At 44.0% G+C, this 20,138-nt stretch overlaps 1 protein-coding gene across 2 annotated transcripts in view; it reads right to left on the bottom strand.

Moving 5' to 3' along the window:
- Positions 1–20,138, bottom strand: part of LOC146866124 (uncharacterized) — a 141,954-nt gene that overhangs the window by 11,564 nt on the left and 110,252 nt on the right. The gene's annotated exons all lie outside the window — the stretch shown is intronic.

Genomic DNA, 20,138 nt, shown 5'->3' with positions numbered 1-20,138 from the left:
CATTACATCGCATGAACATTTAAAACGCATAAGGTTTTAAATCGCATGTGGTGTAATTGACGCAAGGCGGGCTGCACAGACCAGCACCGGGAAAGAGGTGGAGGACCACCTGGACGACGCGAGGAGAGAGAGGTAAGGGGGATTATGCTTAGAGTGTAGTGTTTAGGGTTTAGGGCAGTGTCTGGGGATTGTGTTTAGAGTGTAGTGTTTAGGGTTTAGGGCAGTGTTAGGGGGCTCACTGTAGGGTAGTGTATTAGGGCTTAGGGTTTAGGGAAGTGTAGGGTACTGTTATAGGGTTTAGGGTCGGGTCAGGGGGTCGTAGTGTAAAGTGTCAGGGGGTCTTACTGTAGGGTAGTGTATTAGGGTTTAGGGCTTAGGGTTTAGGGAAGTGTAGGGTACTGTTTTAGGGTTTAGGGTCGGGTCAGGGGGTTGTAGTGTAAGGTAGTAATTAAGGATTTAGGAGTTAGGGTTTAGGGTTCAGGGAAGTGTATTGTTTTGAACTGTATGCTAGTGTTGTGAAGTGTGTGTTATGTACGGTAGTGCATTAGTTTGGGGGTTATTTCGGGGAAACAATCGCGATGTTTAAGCATGCGGGGTGTTTGTGTGCGTTGTAAATGTCTTTTGCATGCATTTCAATGGGGAAGCAAAGTAATGGTTTGCGTTGTGAAAGGTTGCGTTGTGAATGTGCATGCGATGTAAAGACAGCGATGTTAAGGTATGCAATGTAAACGTTTGCGATGTAGCATCATACATTCCACACATCTTCAGAATTGAAGCATCGCCTTCACTGCATGGAGAAGATTGAAGCATCCTGCACCTGTGAGCCTTGCTGTTTGTGACCAGGAAAGGTGCTTTGTTTACAGGGGCCTGTGTGGGTCCTATAGCCAGTTGGAGCTTCATTGCAGTCGTCCTGAGCGTTTACTTTGCCCTGGTCCAGCGTGACCAACCGTTAGACCTGACATCTTTTTGTGGGGTCTCTCCTGTCTTTATGCCTCGGACCTCCTGTTTTTGACTGTGTGCTACATTTTGTTTTTTGCTGGTTTTAGGACTCTGGGCACTTTCCCTGTCTAAAATGTACTTACATTTGATTTCTCCATGATTCGCATTACAGTACACTGTGTGTGCTCAGGGCCTTTAAATCAAATGCTGATAGGGGGCCTGCAGCACTGATTGTGCCACCCCCATGAATAGCCCTGCAAAAATGTCTCAGACCTGCCACTGCAGTGTCTGCGTGTGCAGTTTTAAACTGCTGGTTCGACCTGGCAAGTGCTTCAATTTGCCTGGCCCAAACCTTCCCTTTTATTACATGGAAGGCACCCCTAATGTAGGCTCAAGGTATCCCCTGGACAGAGTGCAATGTACTTAAAATGTAGGGCATGTACTGTTGTGTTTTACATGTCCTGGTAGTGAAATACTGCTAATTTCGTTTTTCACTACAGCAAGGCCTAGCTTTCCCAATGGCTAGCATTGGGGCTGCTGTGTAACATCTTACAAGTGTATCTGCCAACTGGGAGCTGATAGAAAATTGGAGTTTGGTGTCTCTGGCCTCGCCATTTAAAAATACATCTCTTAGTGAAGTTGGTTTTAAAATTGCAGGTCTGAAAATGCCACTTTTTGAAAGTTGGCATTTTCTTACTTTAACCATTCTGTTCCTCTGCCTGTCTCTGAATACACGTCTGGGACAGGCGGACAGTTGGGCTGTTTGTGCATTCACTCTAGACTTTCACACAAAGGGAGCTGAGGTGTGCCCAGCATATCCTGATGGCCTATTACCTGGCTGATGGGCCTTCCTGAGCTAGAGTGATGGGACGAGATGACACATCTGAATAGGGTTGTGCCTGTCCTCACACAAACCAGTCTCTACTCCTCCGAAGTGTGTCTGGAGCCAGGGCAGGGAAAGGCTGGGTCTTGTGCACTACAAAAACTTTTCTTTGAAGTTTTCCTACTTCAAAGGCTTAAATTGGTATAAGTAATGGACTTCTGACACCATATACTCAGAACTCTTCTGGGGTAAGGACATTCTGGTAGGAAGAAGAGCTGGATAACTGTCAGAAGGGACTGCCACTTTGCTGTTTGCTTCGCTGTGTTGGCCTGCAGCTTGCTGCTTCTGTTCTGGGAGTGAAAAGACTGGACTTTGCTTTCTACATACTTCTTTCCATGGTTTCCAAGGGCTAGAGTTGAGCTTACCTGCTTTTGGAAGTCTCAAGGCCATCAAAGACTTCATCTGTAGCACCTGGGCTCCTCTGCTGGAAGTCTTAACTTGCCAAGTGGTGACAAGTCCAGTTCCTGAGCACTTGGAAGTGTGTTTATTGAGATAACCAAGTAGAAACCAATACATAAACTTTGAGTGTGACTTTGGAGCCGGCATCGTTCTTCAACACAGCACTGCTGCCTGCATCGGAGCCACGGACTCCACTGAATGAAATAACCGCGACTTAAAACGCAGGTCAGAGGTCCTGCCACAGTGTGAACCCCAAGTGCCATGTCACTGAGATCCATGACACCCAACTCTAACTCCGCCGCAGCACATGTGGCCTCGTGGTGTGACATCAACACTGCAAAGTCGACGCCTCGCAGCTTGACCTTCGGAGCCTCACCCACCCCGCACCGTCATCAGGAACTGCCGCCTTGCTGCCAACGCTGCATTACCTCCGCTGTATCAGTAAGGAACCAATGCATCACCTCCCCTGCCTGGCAGTAAGGAACCGATGCCTCACCTCCCCTGTATCAGTAAGGAACCAACACCACACCTCTTTGTATCTCATTGTTTTCCAGGGTTCTGTAACTGGAGCCCATGTGACTCCATAGCCGCCCACACTCCATCGCGGTTGGTGCCGAACTGTTAGATTCAACTTCATCAAGCACGTTGTATAACTCCAGCTAGAACTATCTTGTTTGTATGTGCTATAACTGCATTTAATCTTTGAAAATTCGTATCTTGGTTTGTGCAAGTTGGATTTTTGTCATTTTGGTTTTGTTTAATCAGATAAACATTGGCTAATTTTCTAAACTGGTGTGGAGTACTTTGGGCGTGTGTGTGTGTGTGGGTGTGTGTGTGTGTGTGTGTGTGTGTGCGTGTATGTGTGTGTGTGTGCGTGCGTGGGTGTGTGTGTGTGTGGGTGTGTGTGTGTGTTGTACACATTGCCTCTGAGCTAAGCCTGATAGCTCTTGGCAAGCTACCAAGGGGGTGAGCACGGGTTATTCCAAGGGTATAACCTACTTACTCTGACTAGTGTGAGTCCCTGCTTGGATAGTTTGCAAACAACTGCCAACCAGAGACCACGATTTCTAACAGTAACCTTTTTAGCGCTACTTGCTTCTAAGTGCTTCACTACATTTATTCCTTTAAAATTCAATATCTCAAGTTCTATACATTTGATGATGTTGTGCTCTTGTTTTGTTCAGAATATAATATTCTATTTTTCTACATTGTGTGGAGACTTTTTGTGGTGTATTCATTGTGTTACCGTGTGTGTGTGTGTTGCACAAATACTTTACACATTGCCTCTTTAGATAAGCCTGACTGTTCTGTGCCAAGCTACCAGATGGTGAGCCCATCTTATCCTTTAATGTGTATCTAGCTTACCCTGACCAGAGGTGACTGGAGGCGGGGCCTGCGGCCATGATGGCCGCTCGGAGCTGAAGCTCTGTGATGAACCTGCACACCAGCTTCCGGAGTGGCGCTTCGCCGCGTTGTATTCCCACCGAAAATAACTGGCCCGCAATTGGAATTCAGGTGGATCAATTGGATCCAACAAGCGCCTCTCCCCGATCCTGAGTGTCTGAGATATGTGCTGTTTTATCCCCGTGCGCCAGTGAGCCAAGCTGGCGCCCCAAGAACTATGGAAATGCGCCTGGAGGCTGACAGTGACGAGCTGCATTGTTGCCGCCCTCCAATCTTCCAGCTGATAGCGTCCTTGTCCCCCCCTCTGCCCATTTTCCCGAATCACCGACTTTCCGGCAGACTCCCCGGGGGAGAAAAACTCTGCTTTGCAGACCTCGCCTGCCTGCGCGATTTGAGAGGCACGGTGCGGCTAGGGAGGGGCAGGGGCCCGCGAATTTGCCCTGCGGTTTCCCTCGCGGCCGGACCAATTGTGGGGACCATGCCCGAAGCCTGGAAGTACACGGACACTGGCCGTGCACTGCTACACTGCATGGCAAACATCCCCTAAAATGCAGCTAGACACGCTGCTCCTCCCCATGCTATCACCTGCAGCCCGGTACATGGCTGCCGATCCACCCACTCCAAGGTGACTCAGAGATGGGTTGCCAGAGCTACTGGTTCTCACTGGCAGAACAAAGAACAGCACACACCCAGCACCTCACAGAAGCGTCTTGTAATCCCAGACCATCGCTGCTGCCTGAGAATGCTACACTGGCTCCCCTCCAGCTGTCTCTCTGAGACCAGGGTCCTGATGTTTCTTCCAGGATTTTTGGCACTGTGCTTTTTAACCAACTTTATAACTGGTGGCAACTAGAACTAGCCACTGAGCCATGGCGACTAATAGACTTGACGTGCCTGACTCTAAGATGGCTGCCCAAACCACACTCCTTCTCCTACCTTGCCATCCTCGCCAGCGCCTACCACCCTTCTTTGGTTTCTAGCCTTCTGATCCCCTCCTGATCCTCACTCTTCACTGGCGGAGTCCTAAATGCATACATGGTTGCTTCCCAGTGGAGCTGCACCAACAGCTATAAGGGAGATTGGCCCTGGCACACCGCTATGGCCGTCACCTACCCAGCTGGATCACGGACATTTGTCTCGTATTCTTCCCCGTTGCTGTCTCCTACCTGTGGATTACCTGCTTTGGGGTAACATGCTGGTAGGACGAGCGGAGTGCGGCCAATCGGATTTTTTGGATTACCTGCTGTCCCTGGTCTTTCCTATCCTGACTTTCGTGTTCGCTAATTTACTCCTGTAATGTTTATTTATCCATTATGTAACTACTGTTAAACTTTTGTAACTTGTAACTCGCTGTGTCCTTATGTAAAGTGCTCTGATACCTCCGGGTCTAGCCAGCGCTATATAAATCTCAAGTAAATAAAATAAATAAATAAATCGAGTGGTGGTTCTTGCCTTGTCTGGGCACATACCTTAGCCAAAAAGCAATCCCATTTCTAACATATGCTTTGTATGATTTTCGCTTCAAATCTCTTTGCTCTGAATTTACAGCCTGCTGTCAAATAAATCCATTGGTACTGCTTTACCAGTTGGATGATTTGTATCCTGAAAGGACTTCTAGGCAGGCTGTCCTAATTGTGAGGTCGTGTACGTCTTGTCAATATAACTTTACTGTGCTGTTCATCAAACGTTTTCATGTATTTATGACTTGTACTGATGCTACTTCCTTCCCTTTATAATTCTCCTTGTGTTAAATGCTTTCTTCAAGGTGTTCCTGATGTACAGTGGTGTGCAAAACGGCTATGGGGAGTAACACAGAATTGTTTCAACGATTTTATAAAAATCTCTATGCTGTGAGTGACCTTCAGCTGCCCTTTATGAGTGCTCAAAACCTTTCCTTCAAGAGGCCTGGAGGATTAGCTTGTGGTCTGCCATTGTTCGGTGGTACGCCTCCTTCAGAGCCTCCAGCTACAGACTCAGTCCCAAGCCTCCTCACATGCAGTCATGCCCCTTGCAAACTATTTCCTACCCCCCAGGGCTTCAGATCCCCCTCTCTTCTGCCCTTCAGAGACAGGATATACTGCAGTTGAGAAGCAGCACAGTTATGCTGGTGTGCACATCTGTGGGCAGCGCCATTTCATATCAAGAAAGTCTGGCAAAGTGGAAAACCTTCGCCCAGTTTCACAAATGCAAATTTTCCAAAATCAACACACTGCTGAGGAAAAATGTAACCTCATACAGTCTATTGTGGTATTGCATGTTTTTCTCTCTTTCGTTGAACTAATATTCTGTTGTGAGCCTGTGCAGATAAATAAATCTATGTTCTCTATCTTGATGAGCAAACGAAGGTATTTGGAGTGACTGCTATGTGACGTTAAGTCAGAGAATTCATACAAAATCTCCCAACGTGTCCTTTTATGGAAATTTCGGAGGTTTTCTGCAAAAATCGAGAGAAAATTGTGTTAGTAAATTCTTCAATATTTTCATATATTTTTAGCTACATTAGACATGCTAGTTCTTGTTGTCTTTCTGGTTGATGCCATGATGTCTCACCCGTTTGCCCAGGGGCAGCAATCAATGCTGATGTGTGTTCACCAGAGGCGACCATTTCAATGAATGAAGCCTTGTACACTCATTCTGGTCCCTGCCAACCAGCAGCTAGGCGATGGCTCCACTTAATCAGGTCTGCAATATTTTGGTTAGCATTTTTTTAACTTATCTCGTGTTTTATATTTCCTTAGACTATGCATAAATAAAGAATTTCTCAGATGCATTGTTTTTCCGACGTGATTCATTCTCCTTCATGCATGAAATAGGGTAAAATTTGCTTACTTTTTCTGTGTCCTCTTACCACTAACCCCTTACCTTTATTTTACCGATTAAAGTGTGCAGAAATGTTGCATTTTACAACCACTACAATGTTTTTCATATTTTTCTCATTAACCAAAGCCACACGGTACAACGTGCTTTATTTAACCCCGCACTTTTACCGATGAGCACGTGTCCAAACTTTCCAAATATTATTTTACATTAAGTAATTTTTTCAAGATCAGATTTCTCGAGCCTTGAATATACTTTTAGTAGACCTGATTTCAAATGTTAGCGCGTTGCTGTGTGTATACACTTGCTTTCAGGAATATTATGCAAACATTATTACCTTTGTAATGTCACCACCGATTTAACCTCAAATACTCTAATTACAAGGGACTTAACAGTATCAGTACTGTCTTACATTTTTCACAGATGCCATGCAACTATCTTCTGTCCTGATGATGAATGAATGAATGAGGTATTTTTCAGTGCACATATACCTAGGAAAGTTTCCCGTTTGACTGAACAAGATTCTAGGTTCGGGCCAAAGAGCTAAAACTTCTGGAACCAATGGGTTCTTCAAGCTTTAAAAAAGGAGCTGGGATCGGTGATCCCAATGGGGAAACGTCCATTTGTTCCAATGTTTTGGAGTCTGTACCAAAAGGGCTCTGACTCTCAGATGTGGCTGCCTACAATGAGCACCCATTGCATACGGTGAGCTTGAGTGACGGGAGCGCAGAGAGCTGTTTTGCGAGAGTCTGGCCAGAGTGGACAATGCTTCAGTGCCATGAAATGCTCAATAAAAGAGGCACAGGGACTTAAACTTGATTCTTTTCACCAGTAACCTGTGTATGTTAGGATGGGCTGCAGTTCCATGAAGGAGACATTGTAACCTGTAAACCAGCCTTACATAGATGTTTTGAAGAATATGTAGTCTGACCAGCATCTTTGCAGAAAGCACCAGGGAGCATGCATTTGTATATTTCAGTCCAGAGAAGATAGCCGTGTCTGCCACTAGGACTTTCCACATCTGTGCATAAAAGAGAGGATTTTCGTTATGATCTTTAACTGGAAAAAGCAGGGCGAAATTGCTGTACTGACCTATTGTTCAAAGAAGAGACCTTTATAAAATCAAAGCCCAAAGAAGTTCACTAGCCCTGCACAACGGGGTTGGGGGTCAGAAGCAAGAGGGGAGATAGGGCATTGGCACCTGGATGTACCAGAAGCTATAATTTCAAAGGTCGCCAGGGCCACAGATTAAAAACGTCGCTCTATCTGCATAGAGTTTCCACATGTTCTTACACATCCAAAACCTTAAAGTGACTCAAGATGGCTGCCACAGCAAACCTAAAGTTTCCTGCCTTTTTCACTGACAATAACCTAAAAACCAACACAATTTTTTTTTTCTCTTCAGTTAGGTATTTCCAGGGAGTGATGTATATGTCAAACTTGTGTCCTCGCCAGGAGCACCACTTAAAGGCGCATCACACTCATAAGAATTTTCATAATTTTACTGAATATTGGTATTTCGGTATGTTGCATAGATGCAGCTGGCAATTAAGTATTTTCTCATAAAGTCTTTTTCTTCTATGATTGATATGTAGGTTTGTGTTTTTTTCCAATTATGTGAAAATACATATCATGTCTGAGATTTAATCATCCTGATTATTTGACAGTCATGAAAAAAATAACAAGATATTATTTTTGGGTTGAGATGAATCTTTATTTCTAGTTCCTCTACCAATTTCGGAGCTATCTAGGAGGGCTAGTCGTGTCTTTATTATATAGATAGAATGGTAAGCCAGCAGTTCTGTCTCAACGATTTGTGACTGTTTATACTCACATAATGGATTCACACTGTGCTATAGTCATCCACTTCCATGTAATGGAGCAGTTCGAAAGTGATCACATACCCCAATTCCTAATCCTGGTAATGGCCATTACGACTCGCTCCTCTCTATCAAATAACTACATTTTGGATTATGTTGAAAATAGCAAGATTACTATTGCGATAAATACTATTTGGAAGTTGTGAGGATGGTTATATAAGGAAACTTCACACATGCATGCTTGTACATTCTTCAAACCTCTACACATGACCTACTGATTTTATTCCAATATGAAAGCTTCGGTCACTAATCAATATATTAAAACCTCAGAACCATGGGCATTGATTCACCAAAATGCCAGGGGTAGCAGAAGTAACATCACACAACCTTTGACTTCAAAGACATGACAGGAAGTAACATCACATGACCATTGGCCCTGTTACCATCACTGAAGTTGACATAGTTGTTAAGAATTCCATAAGAAGTGTACGAAAGCCTCCCTCAAAAAATGGGTCCAGGAGAGTTGCATAAGCCTCCTTAACACAAAAGATGACAATCTTGTACAGCAGCTGTGGAGTGTCTTTCCCAAAACAGGGACAGCACTGGGACAAACAGCAGTACAAGCCACCCCAACAGTTTAGAAGCCACAGGCAACAGCTTTGCAAATATCCGTCAACATAACAGGTACAATGTGTATAGCAGCAGGACAAGCCACATTTACCAACTAGGTACAGGACAGGAGTAATTAACAAATCAAGACTCCTCACAAAAAAAGTTCACACTATGGGCAGCATTAAAAGTGTTGGTGAAGAAATATGCCAAGATACACAATATCATGGGTAGCACCTCCAAGCGAGCTTGCTTTTTATCCACCAGCAGATTCCATGCTGTGATTTTACACTCATGCTTATTAAGGAAAAACGAAAACTACAAGTCCCTGAATAAAAACCTTTATTGAATACATTTAATGACTGCTTGACAGCATCTCCCATGACACGGGGCCTCTGGCAGCTATGTATGTGCCTGCAAAAATTCCGAAGAGTGCCATGTAATAAATTAGAACACCAAGCTCGGTTGCTCTGACATGATTATCTCAGTGCACGTATTACGCCTGTCCGCAAAAATAACAGCTTTAACATACATGCTTCTCAGTGGCCAGATGAGCAGAGCTAAATAAATACTTACATTTAAAAGATAATTTGTGTATATTAATCTTTGCAAGGCACCCGGCCAAGGAGACTGTGGCTTACTGTGGCTTACAGAAACTTCCAGAAAGCTTGAGAGGTCGAAGAGTTGTCGAGATAAGTCCAATGCCACTCCTTGCCAGCTTCATTTCCCGGGTTAGAAAAAGGTTGGCTATGCACATTCAAATACCTGCACAGGCACTTGCCAAACTGAGCACAGCAATTGAAACAAGCTTTGCTGCTGCTGCACATTTGTTATTCTGGAATTCTATCTCCATGTTGGTAAGCTATTATGCCCCACCCCAGTAGAATTGGAAAAGGAGGAGCGGTCCATCCCGGGCGGCATGATTTTAGTTGTTAGCAGCCTCCCCCATCCCCTACCTGTGGCTGTCACCCATTGCGGGGCGGCAAGGACAGGAATCGCTGCCCCCACCCCTCGCTATTACACACAGCCGCTATGGGCTGCAAACTCAGGGGCCAACAAGGGCGGCAATAGGTCTTGCTGCGCCCATCCTCCACCTTTCTCCATGAGAGGTCAAATGGAGGCCTCCCAGCCCGGCCTTATTCAGCAGGCTCAGCAATGAGCAGTTTTTTTTCATTTAGTACAAAATGCATACATGTATTTGATGAATAGAAAGTAAGTGATATATGAAGTTACAGAAAGTAAACAGGGTTCATCAGCATCATGTTTGTCCTCTGCTCTGCATTTTGCTTTATCATCAGGGGTTGCAAGGGTGGTGTGAGGGGTCACAAGGGGTTGCAAGGAGCAAACTAAGGGTCCCACCCTAAATGCTAAAATCATCATGATTCTGTTTGATAAACCATTCATTTCTGAATCTGCAGAGATCTTAACTACTTTTCATCCTTACTTGAGCTTCGAGAACCTCTCTACTGACACAGTTATTTCTCACAATATCTCTATTAAATCAGGTTCTCCAATTTATACCCGCCTACCCCATTTCTTCACTATCATCTTAGAGTAGATAACATGGGTTCCGACCAATCTTTTTAAACTCTCTGTATACACCCCCAAAGTCAGATTCATTTGGAAACATGCCAAGGGCCAGATACTACTAAAGAAGCCCTCACCAGATCCTAACAATCTGAGCAATTACCACCCGATCTCTTTCTTCATTTCCAACCACAATGTTGGAAAGATAAGTTAGTAAGAAACTCTGCAAATATCCAGAACTCAGTCATCCTCCTGATGAGACCCAATTATGTTCCACATTTTTGCCCTGTACAGAATCTGCCATCTGGGCAGCATCAGAGACCTTAGAATCATTCTAGACTAAGGAGGTTGTCAATGTGCATAATCCTGCACCATGCTGTGGGGGTCTGGTGTTCTTAAAGTTTTGCTTCTAGCATTGCCAGATCCCACTGTTTTACAGTCCTCTGTTGATCCGCAGTTTGTTGAGATAAGCAAATGTTGATATAATCATGCCACAAAGCACTACCTTCATTTTGTCTCAGAGTGTCATTATTGGTGGATCGTCTACAGCATAAAGTTCTCATAAGAATGAAATCTTTGAGGTGCCAGCCCCATCTCTGTCTTCGAGTGAAGAAGGCTAAGAATGTGACAGCAATTTGTGCTTGGGCAGATAGTGCTATGGAACCAAAGCATCAGTCATACAAGATGCCTGGCAAGTGCCAGGAAATGCTTGACTATGACGTATGTTTAAGGTGCAGCTCATAAATATGAAAATTCCAGTTCCTCTGGGTTTTGTGTCATACATGTGTATAACAGCCCCATGAATGTCAGCCATTCTCTGAATTGTGTTGTGGTTGCATATGCTCCTCCATGGCTCTGTGCTGAGCCATCAGGACATCTCCTCTGATGAACTCACTCTCGTTGAGTGTGTCTGATATAGTGTTTTTCATGAAGGATTCCTAGTTTGTGTTGCTTTAGTAGAGTGGCTCGACCATCAGCATCTGCAAACCGATCTTAACAATTGCTCGTAGTGCTCTTGCCACTTAAGTCCAGGATGATCTGTATAACTTCCTCTGAGACGGATGTTTCACATAAAATTGCCATCCTGCTTTTATATGGGAGTCTTAGGTGAAAACTGCTTAGGGAACAATTTGGATTGTAGCCTACCCCAGCCCCAATTATGTAGATTATGTAGATGCTTTCACGGATGAGGCATATCTCTCTGTTTTAAAGCTTTAGCAGATTGATAACTGATATTCTACTAGGTGGTGCATTGAGCCCTTCAAATGTTTGAGCTCACAACCATTACCATTGTGAAAAAGTCTTGATAGCTAGGTTTAGCACAGTAATGTGAACTATACCCCATGTCCTATCAATGAAGGACATTTGTTTTGTGCCCATAAGGGCATTTTAATCCTAGATTGTTCCCCTTCCATCACACTTGTTGACTTTAACAAGTATAATATGACAATCCATACTTCCCAGACCTACTATTACCATACACTACCCCCCTCATTGAGCAGCGACAGCCAGCTTGTCTCTCTTTGGGAGTAGTCCAGATCATGCTCTACCCCATCCCAATGTGCGGCTGATCCTCCTGTTGGTTATTGAGGTATTGGCTCAATAAAGTGTGTTATAGCTCTCTTATTCAAAGTTAGACAGCGCTGTCTCACATGTCAACTTTCCCCACCTCCTTTAGTGATCGATCAGTGAGGCATCCCACCTATTGTACTGTTTATTCTCTGGCTGTCTCATTTTCTTTTGCAGAAGGATACGCCATGCTACTGCTCATGTCTGATGGATCACCATTCCTTTTGAGGCCAGCCAAGGCTATTTAGTCCCTGGGCGATGTCTCAGCCATCCTCTTTGCTTTGGGTGCGCAGCACTGTGCAGGTGTCTTTGTTGATGAAACTTTGCTTATTATCCCATTCAAAGATGGGCCAAAACCGATGGGCCCATTGGTATGACAACTTATGTTCAGATAGGTGATCTGTAATTTGTATCAAGTCTCTCTTTCTCTTCAGGATGGATGCTGTAAGTTTGTGAGACAGCTGTAGCCTGTGACCATCATACATGATGGTTTCTGGTGCATGCCCAAGTGTTCTCCCCTTTTCTCTTTTCCCATAGAAGTCCACATGGATAAAAATATCAAGAAGTACTTCAGAGTGTACTCCCTGCTTGCCTTCCTAGAACTGCAACCTTGTGCATTCTGTTCAGCCATACGGATGGGCCCTCCCATCTGTTTCTGACATGATGTAGGAGACATTGCACATATGAATGAATATCATGCTGTTCAACCTGACATCCTTGGCGTGGCTTCTCCCAACTTTTTGCCTTCCAACCTCCTGTTTTTGCTGACTTCATTTTTTCTGGCCTTAGGACTCTGCACACTTTACCACTGCTAACCAGTGCTGAAGTGCTTGTGCTCTCTTCTTGAAACATGGTAAAATTGGCTTTCATCCAATTGGCATGATTAAATTACTTATAAGTCCCTTGTAAAGTGGCACTCCATGTACCCAGGGCCTGTATATAAAAATGCTAATAGTGGACCTGCAGCCCTTATTGTGCCAGCCACTTAAGTAGCCCTGTAAACATGTCTCTGGACTGCCATTGCAGCCTGTGTGTGCAGTTTTAAAGTGCTATTTCAACCTGGCAAGATATACCTCTTACCAGTCCCAAATCTTCCCTTTTAATATATATAAGTTACCCTAGGGTAGGCCCCAAACACCTGTAGGGCAGAGTGCTGTGTATTTAAGAAGTTGGACATGTACTTTAAGTTTTACATGTCCTGGTAGTGACAAATTCCTAAATTCAGTTTTCACTACTATGAGGCCTGCCTCCTTCATTGGATAACTGGGGTTGCTTTATTATATTTAATAAGTGCTAACTTTTGATTGGTAACAGGTGAATGATTTGTGTTTAGTGTCTGATAAATTGTTAGTAAAAGTCCTCTTTGATGGTAAAGTCGGATTTTAAGTTACAATCTTGAAAATGCCACTTCTAGAAAGTTGCTTATGGATGGCAGAATGCACACCTTACTGCTCAACGTACTCAAAATTTTCAATTTTTGTCACATTGTGTGCAGACTGGAATCGTGCCTCACCTCAAGGCACGTAGAAGAAATTCATAGCCATATGTAGCGTGAATGCGCTGCAATTCCAATCGCATTGCCAGAAAGCACAAGTTGCAAAACCTCTTTGGTTCTTGATCAAATTTTATTGAATATTCTTTTTGATTCAACACATTTTACTATTTTTTACTATTCTGTTCACGATAAGGCGGGTTAGAGTCACAATTTTTTCAAATGGTGCAATTATTCGCATCCGGGCCTTTTACTGCATCACGTGGGTACAAATATTTCATGATCAGCAACTAGAGTTAACATCATATCCCAATACATTTCGGGCCTTTTTTTTATGTCCGATTTTGGGCCTGCAGCCAGTAATAGAGTCACATGATTGGATGTAGTTGGCAGTTAAACTTTGCTTATTCCTCCCAGAGAGCCACAGATTAGAAGGATTAAAGGTGCCTGGATAGGCCATTAACTGGCATGATTAGGGGGCGGAGCTGGGCACAGCCCGACTGGCAACTGAATAGGTTGTGCCCTGCCATCACACAAAGGACTTGTCACCACTGCATTGTTCATAGAGCCACATTGGAGCCATGATCTGGAAGGCATGGAACTTCAAGTACTTCAAAGGGAATTCTCTAGAACCTTCCCCTACTTCAAAGGGAGCACTAGATATACATATTGGACCCTCAGACCCAACTCTTCAGTGCACCACTGGACCTGTGGAAGAGTCAAAAGGACTGCTGTACTGCACTGCAAGAAGAACTGCTACTCTATTGTCCTGCTGCCCTGCTGCTTGTTGCCTTGCTGCCTGAGTGAAGGACTGGACCTGCATCTTGAACACAAGGCCACCAGAGAGTCTTCAAGGGCTAGTTGGTTGGCCTCCTGATCAGAGCATCAGGGACAAAAAAGGCTGCAACCACCCTGAACTCAGCACTTGGACTCTGTCTGATGTGAGTCCCACCCCCAAAGCGGTGCCACCCCAGTCCTGCAAACCTTGGAAGTGGGTCTGAAGGTGCTTTACCAGCCGAGCTGTAGTTCTAGCAGAACTGGCACTTCACAATGCATCGCCTCGCAAAACTCTGCACCGAAACTGCTGTGCAACACATCCCAGGCACAGGACTTTGCATCGCAGACCTGCAGCTCATCAGAACCACTGCTGCATGCTGCAGGGTCTTGCATCGCAGCCCCTTGGAACCACTGCTACATGACACATCTCCTCACCGGACTTTGCATTGCCTCCCACAGCCCATCGGAAGCATCACGGCACAATGCATCTCTGAAACAAGGCCTCACATTACCGCTGCTTAGCGATGCGTCCTCGACGCGGGACTTCTCATTGCTCCACAACCAAGATTTAAGGTACTTTTTTCAGCGGGTCTAACATGGCCCTTCTATATGACTCTTGCTCCATCTCAGGCAGCCTGAACTGGTGACTTTGTCCTGGTCCTGCACGACCAGATAACCACAGGTGATGCTTTGTGCTTTTAGGCATCTTTTTCACCTAAATCTTCAAATCTGCACAACTGCAGTTCTACTGATAGGGTTTTTGTCATTTTGGTCTCAAAACATATATTACATTTGTCTCTATTTTTCTATTTTGGTTGGGGATATTTCTTGTGTTGTGTTTTCACGTTACTACTGTTTGACGTGCTGCTTAAATGCTTTACACATTGCCTCAAAGTTAAGCTTAACTGCTTTTTGCCAAGCTACCAGAGGGTTGAGCACAGGTTAATTTGGGTTCTGCTTGTTTCTCACCATTACAAGGACTGTCGTTACTGCATGAGTAGGGTGTCCCCCTCCCCCTCAGCCAGTAACCGATTTCCAGCACATGGTCTATTATTGGGTACTCCCCTGATTCTTATGATATTGCATCTGAATCAATTTTTAGATCTTGTTACTTGAATACTAAGTCATTGCACTGTTCTTCTAATTCAAGGACTTTGTAGCCTAAACAGTTTTCTTCTTCTGAGCAGTCATAAACTATTTTTTCAAGGTTCTTTTTTCTTCCTTTTGCAGATTGTGAAGACAAGCCTTCAGGTCACTCTTCATCATGCTGATTTCCCTTTTTATATCTGAAAAGAAGTGCTGATGGGTCTCTTTTATGGTCCTTGTGGTTGCTGCCCCCACTCCTGTCCTCTCTGGGGAGAACCAGGATGTTCCCAGGGTTTTGCCATGTGCAAAACCCTTTGGTCCCATGGCTGTCAGCATATATTTTATTAAGGGGCCGGATCCGCCCCTGCTGACCAACATGTTTCTCCTTTTCTTGTACTTGCAGTAGGCCCAGAAGGTTGGTACACTCCACACATATAGTTCTCTTCCTTGGTGTAGACTAAGGGCCATATGTAGGTAGGGTCAAATTTACCGACTCATAAATACCGAATTTTACCGATTCGGTATTTATGAATCAGTAAATGTGATGTAGGTAATCAATCGGTAATATTTACCGATTCGGAAAGGGTCGGTAATTTAGAATCGGTATTTACCGATTCGGTAATGATGCATACCTTCCCATTGATTCCTATGTGCCAGGAGGCCCATAGGAATCAATGGGAAGCCAGTTACCATTACCGAATCGGTAAATACCGAATTGGTAATGGGGGAGGCAGTATCATGGGTGGCAGGGTGTCACATTGACACCCTGTTGCACCCCTGATTCGTCCATGTGTGCACATGTGGCGCACATACATGCCCTAAGGGCATGTATGTCTGCCACATGGCACTTTGACATCAGCAAAATATCACGTTTTGCTAGGTATTCGGTATTTATCCCCAACCTATATTTGGTGGTAAATACCGAATTCTTTTTCCTAGACATCACTCATTTGAGTGTTACCTACATATCATTTCAGGATTCGGTATTTACCGAATCGGTAAAATTACCGATTCGGTAATTTTACCGATTCGGTAAATTACCGAATCCTGAAATATGCCCCCTACATAGCAAATGCCTAAATACCGGTCGGTAACGGGATATTTACCGAAAATCGTCCGTTACCGACCGGTATTTGGCTTCCTACATATGGCCCTAGGTCTCTTATCATGGGGCCTCTATCATTGCAATTAGGTTGCCTGGTTTCATACACTTCCTCTCAAGGAATGGGGTGGAGGTCCAATAAAGCCTGCAGTTCCGAACTATTTTGCGTTGTTTGGCCTATATGCCCAACAAAAGGTCAGTTGTGTCTCTGTCAAGTCTTGCCTGACTTTTTGTCCCAAAGCTCTGACATCCCTTTGCCTTAGCACATAGTTTCAGAGTACCAGGCCACGTGCTTTCCAATGTGAACCTCTGCTATTTGTTTCTCGGTTCTCTTTTCTTTTTACCCTGGGAATCCCAAGATGGGTCGTCAGACCTCCAGTTGCAGCCTGCTACCTCTTTGAAGTTTCTCTCTTGTTAATGTGGTTTCCTGTCTTCCACACTTACTCTGTAGCCTGTTGTTCCTAACAGCAATTCAGTGCCAAGGCGATACACACTAGATCTACTCTTGATGGAGTATGCTGTAGTGATGAGTATACCTTAGCCCTATTTTATATGGTCAATGTGGTTCACCAACTTGCTACTACATATGTGTGTTTCTGAGCTGCTGCCCAATCTCACTGGGTTGCATTTTGATATCCTGGTGCTCAACCTTTTTACTCACTGGTCTGATCACTTTCACTTTTAGTCCTTTGTACCAGTGGTCTGTCAGATGTCTCTATATATGTAGAATTTGATAAGCTCCAGTCTCTGGGCATTATCTGTCCAATCCACCATTGGCCTCTGTTGCATCAGTCTCAGCATCACTTTTGAGTCTCTACTCAAGTCGGTGTGCTCTGTCACAAAGCTCAGTCCCAGTCACGTCTACTCACAATGGTGGCTATTCTCTCTACTGGTGTTGTCCTGTCCTACTGCTTGTCTCTGCTCTCAGTGTTCTGTGGGCAGGCTCAGTCCCACCTCCATTGTGGCTCCTATTCGAACAGTGGGGTGCATCAGGAAACTCTGTGGCCTGCTTTGGGTTCTAACTTTCAATTTACCCACTTTCGTCATGGTCTCCTCTGCTCCAGGGCATATCAAAGGCTACTACATCAGTGTTTGGGCAATATTTTGGTACTCCAAGATGGTAACCTCCTGTTTACTCAGGCTGCCTTTCCTATTGGTCTCACCGCTCATATTGGTTCACGAGAGATTGCTACCTCATCATTTGAGACTGAGGTGACTCTGTGGCTCCATACAGGTGTCCAGGCATATTAAAGGATCATAGGGCACCAATGTATACATGTTTGGATGTAGGAGAATAGCATACAAGTGCCCATCTGCTTCATGCCCAAATCTGTCCATACCCCAAAAGATCAGTTGTATGCAGTGGATTCACAGACGTATAATGCAACATCACTGATTTAATGCGTGGGAAATCAACAAAGAAAAGTTTGATGCAGCTGGATTGCATAATTGTGGGCTTTGCTGTATCCTTTGAAAGGATGATAAAGGTTGTTTATGGTTTAAATTGGATGCTTCCCACCTCGGTTAATAGCATTAAACAAGGGTTATTGCTCAATAGGGCGAACAAGAAAAAACACAAGGAGAATATAGCACTACTCATGGATGAAGCAATCAGTCCTTAATTTGCACCGGTGTTTGCTGGTGCTGGGCACTAGCACTTAATTCTTAAACACCAGTACTTATAATAGCTCACCACATGGTGGCATTGTTTGTGTAATTTTGAAATGAGCACAACAAGCGTGTTTACAAATTCATTGCAAATAAAAAATAAAACCTGCTGCCTAAGCCATTCTTATACCTTTGAGTGGCCAGGAATAGTCTGGATTTGTCAAACTTGAAGGAGTGTGATAGGAGTTATGGGGGCATTGACATTGCCACAGCAGAATGGCCAATGGGTGGCGAAAGCTGCAATGCCCTCTTGAGAAAGGTCCTTGAATGCACTTACTTGCAAATTAGGCACAGGCAAGGATTCTTGTTGACTTCCCTCCTTTCAACTTCTATATTTTGAGTATGTATGAGTAGGTGGTGGAGTAAACACTTCCTCTCCCTGTGCTCAATGCAGAACATATCCTGGTACTTTATGTCTCTGATATTGCGGTGCTTTAGTTCACGTTTTCTTAGGTCTGCAAAGACAGACAAACTAGCAGCATGTTGTGTGAACTGACTGGAGATTAACCAGATTAAAATTCATATCGTGACAATTGGTCAAAGGAGTAAAAAGCAAGGAACTTATTGAAGAAAAGTGGATTGTGTGGCTGAATGGCAAAGTACATTGCACAGTTGTGGTCTGACTGACAACGGATATTGCACGGCTGTGGCAATAAAAAGTTTAAAGGAACTTAATGCACAGTATACTGTTTTCGCTTCTGTCCCCTTAACCAATGATATTCATGAATTTGATACGGTGTGTGTTGCTTTAATATGACTGTATATGGAGTAGGAAATGGTTGGCAAGTTGGAAGCAGTATTGTCCTGAGAATCTTTGCAATTTCAAATCAGTATTCTGGCTGAGGCCATACAACTAGAACTTTATACAAGTAGGACATCATTTATCTGTTATGTGTTGGCTTGCTATTGTTACTAATGCTTTATGTATCTGTATTCTTGAATTAAGGGACGTATCTTCAGGGAAGAGGACAGCAAGGTCTGTTTGGAGAGTTGGCTAAGAAACTTGTGATTTCTGAGATTATAATGAAAGATTGGCTTGTAAAGTGTGAGCTGAAATTAGTATTGAAAACTGGCCAGTGAGTGGCTGTTTTTTTTTAAAGCTATATATAAGAAAGCTAGAAAGGTGACCTTTGGAGCATGGAGGGATAATTTCACTGTTTTTCAGCAGGCAACCCTATTTTGGCAACCTACATGATACAGGAAGATGTCGCTCATTTATGCTGTCCTGACTGAAACTACTACCCCTGTCACCAGTTATCTTTATTCCCCAATCAATGATTAAAACAACTGATAACTTCCAGTTCGAGAAATAATCATTCATATTTAAGTAAATATTTGATTATGTGCGTAAAATACTAGATGAAGTTTTCGACTGAAAATGTATCGTTTCAATGGTTCTGAATGACTTGGTACATCTCTCTTTCAGTGTGTTTCATTTAAATGCAACATGTCACTAAATGAAAGTAGAAGTATGGATAGATATTTACATCCCTCCCTGAATGTACTTACACCTTTTTTCCCTTTTCTTCAACATTCCCAGTAGTATGCCTAAACAGTTGTGCCAGGCGCAGGTTTCCAGGCATACTACTGGGAATTGCATGTTACAATTCTCGTGAGCTCCTACTTCCGGTGTAGAGGATTCCTCCTTAAACCTACTTACGAGATGCACGGTACTGGGGGCCACACTTAAAATTTCATGCCATTTTACTATTACTGATATGTAAAACCACACCAGTACCGCGTAATTTCGAGTTGAACCCGGTGAATGTGGAGTTACCGTGTGGGGACAAATGTTTGGTCACAAAACCGCACAGGATTCGCCTTTAAGTGGGGTTTACTGCATACATTTACTATTCCCTCTGAGGAGGTGGTAAATGTATTCGTAGGAGTGTGAGTAGGGTGGTGGTTGAGGGAGGTGGTGTCCACCCTGTTTGATAGAAAATGTGGATTGTGGAGAGAGGATTGGCTGCTGCTGTAGCAAAAGCCTTATGCAATTTTTCTGGCCAGAATTACCGGCTTGGAAAATCAGGTCAGGGTTTCCCACAC

Source organism: Triturus cristatus, chromosome 2_1, assembly GCF_964204655.1.
Source record: "Triturus cristatus chromosome 2_1, aTriCri1.1, whole genome shotgun sequence".
In the NCBI taxonomy this organism is placed as follows: Eukaryota; Metazoa; Chordata; class Amphibia; order Caudata; family Salamandridae; genus Triturus; species Triturus cristatus.
The sequence above is the reverse complement of the archived record's forward strand: the minus strand, read 5'-3'. Positions and strand labels throughout refer to the sequence as shown.